Source organism: Saccopteryx bilineata, chromosome 6 (genome assembly GCF_036850765.1).
Source record: "Saccopteryx bilineata isolate mSacBil1 chromosome 6, mSacBil1_pri_phased_curated, whole genome shotgun sequence".
NCBI classification, from domain to species: domain Eukaryota; kingdom Metazoa; phylum Chordata; class Mammalia; order Chiroptera; family Emballonuridae; genus Saccopteryx; species Saccopteryx bilineata.
This window is the reverse complement of record NC_089495.1, coordinates 12,265,632-12,271,631: the sequence shown is the minus strand read 5'-3', so window position 1 is coordinate 12,271,631 and position 6,000 is coordinate 12,265,632.

Here is a 6,000-nt window from a genome sequence, read left to right as displayed (position 1 = left end):
GAGATCAAGTGAGACAAATACAGAGAGGCTACCGTTGAATTTGGCAAGCTGCAGGTCACTAGGAACACTGACAAGAGCACTTCCTGTGGGGTCCTGGGATGGGAGCTGGTCTACAGGGAGATGACGAAGGAGAGGAGACCTAGGGGCTGCGACAGCACACAGTCTCCCGTGTGCGAGGAGAGCAGCAGAGCAGTGGGGCAGCAGCTGGAGGGGGTCTGGGGAAGAAGGAAGGACTGGGTCCTTGTGCCGAGGGCTACAGGTTATTCTTCAAGATTGCTCTAGTGGATTGGTGTAAGGCCAGCAGCCAAGGCCAGAGCCACTATCCGAGCAGCCGCCTGGCCCATGCAGGTTCGCATTGGATTCGGACAGTCGGCAAAGAAACAGCGGAGCCAAAAACTGGTGGGCCATAGTCTTTAATTCTAGCTTTGCACCCGGCGGGCAAGTAAAAATACACACTGGGCTCCAAAACCCACTCACATTCAGTGCTCACAAAGCTACTGACTTATCCGAGTTTCCTAGAATCAAAGGTTTCTAGCTCACCAGCCTTATTCTCCTCTGTTCCCCATCTCCTTCCTTCTCCCAGATACAAACTCTACACAAACTGGCATCTCACTCAGCACTCCGCCATCTTGGCTGCTTCTCCTGGCCTCCTCCACGTGGCCTTTCTCTGCTCTCCTCTGCTCTCTCTTCTAATCTCAGGAACAGAGAGAGCAAACTCTCGTTCCGCCCCCATTTTATATTGTAGCTTCACAACCTCTAATCCAATATACAAAGTAGGGAAGTCTCTAATACAAAGTCACTTCTCTGAGGCATGATTGGATTGTACCGCCCTACATCAAAAAGGGTAGGAAAGGCTTAATCCCAAAACCAAGCCCCAGGCTACAAGGATTCTCCCTGCCTTTAGCCCACCCCAACACACATTAATATCACCTGGGCAATGGCCTCTTTAACAAAGTGAGCATAATACATTTTATCTGCCCAACAATTGGCTTGTAGACTGAGGAGCATGGTACAGCAGAGACAAAGTGACGAGGCAGGGATGAGAGAAAGACACGTGAAAAAGGAAGTTGTTAACAAGGCCAGAGATAGGACCAGGACGCAGGGAAGGGGCTGGTTGAAGGTGAAAGCAAACAGGATGGAGAGTGTGGCTGAAGTCTCTGGAACTTGGGTGGTTTCAGTGATGGCAGGATGAGGGTGTATCTGATTACTTCTTCTTCACAGGTGTGTGTGTGTGCATCTGCGTGAGTGCGTCTGTGTGCCTGTGCGCATGTGCATCTGCGTGTGCGCACCATCCCTACGAGGTTACAAGCTCCGAGAGAACCCTTCCCCTGTGGCCCTCTCCCTGCGCCCCTCAGTACTGACCTGACGCCACACAAGGCGACGCACAAGTGAGGGTTTATTTAATTGAATCAATGTCCCGCCCAAGTGTGTAGTACACCCCCAAACATGCCACTTTGGGTTATTTTGAGTTAAAAGCACTTCAAAAAAGAGCAGGTGCCAGAGGTGTACTCTGACCGTCCTTTTCTTCCTGAAGTCAGGAGATGAGCTCCCACGTGAAGGACACCCTCCCTGTACTAGAGGAAAAGAACATTCTTATCAGCAGAGGGGGGAGTCAAGGCCGAGGGGAAGGCTGCACAAACAAACCTTGTTAAACTAACCCTTGTCTTCCCAGTGACTTCACCACCAACTGCCCGAGCCGAGCCCCGTTGTCTTGTCACAGCTTCTCAGTGTGCTCACGTGGTGTAGTCTTGGTCCAGGTCGGTGTAGAAGCATTGGGCTCTGACTACTTCTGTAGGTCTTCCTCGCCCTATGGGGACTCCCAGGTGCGTGTGAAAATCTGCGTGCTTTCCTCTTGTGAATCCGTCTGATGTTGATGGAATTCTCAGGCCCGGGGGGAGACGTTAAGAGGGCAGAAACGAGGTTCCGCAGACCTCACCTGCACTACTTTCTTGGGACAGTGTCCCACCTGGAAGCCCTGGCCAGAAGCATCTGCAGCTCACACACCAAAGCTCTCCTGGAGAACACAAGGTGGAGAGAAGAAACCACAAGCTGTAAATGTCACCTGCCTGGAGCTGCACTTAGAATGGCCGGCGGGTATTTCACCGGAGTCCGGCGGAGAGGACTCACACGGCTACAGCGACAGGGAGGACGGGATAGAGTAACCTGAGGGTGGGGACCCACGGGGGACTGACTTCCCCCTGCTTAAGTCGGGTTGCTTGTTCGAATTCCCCTCGTCTCTAGCTGCTGCACAATGCCACGTGGCTCTACAGGGAACAGTTTCGGAGGACACCATGGTAGAGAAAGCGGAGTACCCTGGACTAGCTGTCCCCTTACTGATCACCTGCTTCCCCCAGAGGTCTGTTCCTGCCCCTCTGCGGCCAACCTAAGGAGGAAACTCGAACCGTGAGCCTCGTGTGAGGTCCTCCTTCCCAGGGCCCTCCTCTGCGCGGGGCGTGTCACTGGCACACCTTCCTGCAGGGAGGACACGGCAGGGTCACAGGGAGCTGTCCCACGGAGCCGCGGTGAACCTTAGGTGGTGGGTACCGGACTGCAGTACTTCTGCCCGAGGTTTGCCGTTCCTACACCTCCCCTTCCCCAAACCACACAAGTCTGTGGCTAATCAGCCTCTTCCTGGGGTGTTTTTATAGACATTTCTTCTCACTTACCTGTGACCGACCGATTTGCACATTTGCTATTTTGTCTTCCACTCCTTTAGGTGGAGAAAAACACCTAGAGAAAAAAAAAGCATTGGTACAGAGACAGCCGCTGGGAGAGATCCACCCAGATTCAAGTCCTGCAATTTTGACATCCGGATAGCAGAGGATGCTTTCCTACGTTTTGACACAGGAAATTGAAGGTAATACGCTGACCCTTCCTTGTTCCCAGTGAACAAGCAGCAAGCCCTTGCAGCCGGCTTGATGGTTAGAAAGTCTGACAGACCCTACCTGTGAGCTCACAGTAGGTCCCAGGAAAACGTCAGCAAGCCCTGTCTCTAGAGTCTAGTTGGACCAAACTGCCCAATAGACAGTTGGCATTTTGTGATGGTGGCGGGCCACCCAATGCCTCTATAACAGGTTTGTGTGAAGTACTATTCTTTGAAGAAGTGAGCATTATTAAAATTAACTTCTCATGCTCAGCATCATGTTTTACTTCTTGCTTTGGAACCAAAAGCATTCAGGGGACCTGGGGTTGTTTGTTGCCATTGTCTTTTGTTCTTGTTTTTAAGGTTGCAGATACTAGAACAACATTACATGCCGACAGAAATATAATGACTTCCGAACATGTTTTCTTCCAAAACATGAACAAAATACATCAGTTTTGAAGTTTAGATAAAGAACACAATAGCTAAATGCTCCCATGATGCCCTGGCAAGTCGACCCCCTACTAGAATCATCAGTATTACTTAGTAATAGGAGGAAGCACTTGGTCCTCTCAACCTCACTCTAAGAAACAGGCCTACTGAGAAGGGGTGATGTGTTTAAAGAACAAAGACAGGACTAGATTGACTGAAGTGTCATGACATTCATTCAAAAAATACTGACGAAGGACGTACATTCTAGGCACTGACCACACAGCTCTGAACAAAACAGAGGTCCTGCTCCCCAGGAAAGGCCAAGGACAGTCAAATACCCATGTACAGTATTAGGATGAAAAGTTCAAGGTAACGGGGGACATAATGCTGCAACATCTTCTCTCCTCCTTAGTGTTCTTTATTTTCTATTGGAATACGCCTTATATACATTATCTCAAACTTCCACCAATGCAAAAGATTTGTTTGGATCAATGTCACATTAGCAGGACTAACAATATTAAAGTTCTCTGAGAAGGTGAAGGTCAAATAACCAGTCTTTAGTGAGTGTATCATAGATTGTGGTCTTTCTCCTGACCTGGGTAGAGTCGGACACGCGTTTTGACGGGTCAGAGGAACGCAGGGCATTCCAGAGCATAAAATAGGAATTTGTGGGCCCTGGCCGGTTGGCTCAGCGGTAGAGCGTCAGCCTGGCGTGCGGGGGACCCAGGTTCGATTCCCGGCCAGGGCACATAGGAGAAGTGCCCATTTGCTTCTCCACCCCCCCCTTCCTCTCTGTCTCTCTCTTCCCCTCCCGCAGCCGAGGCTCCATTGGAGCAAAGATGGCCTGGGCGCTGGGGATGGCTCCTTGGCCTCTGCCCCAGGCGCTAGAGTGGCTCTGGTCGCGGCAGAGCGACGCCTAGGAGGGGCAGAGCATCACCCCCTGGTGGGCAGAGCATCGCCCCCTGGTGGGCAGAGCGTAGTCCCTGGTGGGTGTGCCAGGTGGATCCTGGTCAGGCGCATGCGGGAGTCTGTCTGACTGTCTCTCCCCGTTTCTAGCTGCAGAAAAATACCCAAATAAATAAATAAATAAATAAATAAATAAAAATAGGAATTTGTGGAGTCGCCGCAGGATAGAGGGAGCCAGAGAGAGGAGGAATTCTGAGCAGGCCGCTGCAGGCAGAGGGACGGGCTAGTGCGAAGGCCGGTGGCTAGAGAGCAGTTGACGCGTTCAGGGTGCAAAGGCGTGGCCTGCGTGACTGGAAGAGAGCTAGCAGAAGAGAGAGCTGGGAGTCAGAGCCTGGAGCCAGATTAGGTGAGGCCTTTAAGGGCATCGTAAGGACTTCAGATTGTACCATAAGATGGGTCTATTAGCAGAGGAGAAGTTGATTTACTGAATTTCTTTAGCTACTTTGTATACTGATAGAAAAGGGACAAGGGCTGAGCGGGAAACGGGAAGGTTGGCTGGGAGGCTAGGACAGCAGTTCTGGCGGGACTGACCGATGATGGGCTCGGAGGGCACAGGGCAGAGGCCAGCAAGCTGCCCAGTATATCTTGAAGGTCAAACTGCCAGAATTTGCAGACAAATGTGTCCTGGAGAATACAAGAACAAAGGGAGTCAAGAATGACTCCAAGCTGTTTGGTGGGAGCTACTAAAAGATGGCATTGCCTCTCTTGTGAAGAGGAAGGCTGGAAAGGAGTAGGTTCATGGCCAGGAAAGAATGTAAGTCAGGGGCTACATGTGAGGTTTGAGATGTCGCTTAGACACAGCAAACCCCCCACGAAATGTCAAGGGGGAAGCTGGATACGCAAGTGTGGGTGCCGATATACATTTGGGACTCAGCAGAGCATAACAGGTGTTTAAGCCACCGGAAGGGGTGAGATTACCTGGGGAATGCGGGCGGGGTGGTGGTGGAAAGACTTCTGAAGCCTTAGCCTCGGACTCTCAGAATTTGGAGGAAAGGGGAAAGCAGAGCGACAAGAAACAATCTGTGACTTTGGAGATTCTAGAACAAGGATACTTTGTGCGCTGGAGGCCAAGGCGAGAAAAGTGCTTTAAGAAAGTGCGATCAGTTGTGTCACATGCTGCGCAGGAAGAGATAATGATGGAGAACTGACAATCGCAGGTGCTAATAGGAAGGCAGTTTTGTGGGAATGCCTGGAGACAGAGCCAATCTGCAGAGAATGAGGAAGAGAAAGTGAGACACAAATAGACAACCCTTCTCAGGGGTTCCTCCCCAAAGGTGAGCAAAGAAAACGGGTCACGGGTGGACAAAGGGTGTGGGGCCATTTGTTGTCATTGCTTTTCTTTTTCTTTCTTTCTTTCTTTTTTTTAATTTTTTTTTATTTTTCTAAAGTTGGAAACGGGGAGGCAGTCAGACAGACTCCCGCATGCGCCCAACCGGGATCCACCGGCATGCCCACCAGGGGGCGATGCTCTGCCCATCTGGGGCATTGCTTTGTTGCAACCAGAGCCATTCTAGTGCCTGAGGCAGAGGCCATGGAGCCATCCTCAGTGCCCGGGCCAACTTCGCTCCAATGGAGCCTTGGCTGCCGGAGGGGAAGAGAGAGACAGAGAGGAAGGGGGGGGGTGGAGAAGCAGATGGGCGCTTCTCCTGTGTGCCCTGGCGGGGAATCAAACCCGGGACTCCCGCACGCCAGGCCGATGCTCTACCACTGAGCCAACCGGCCAGGGCCGCTTTTCTTTCTTG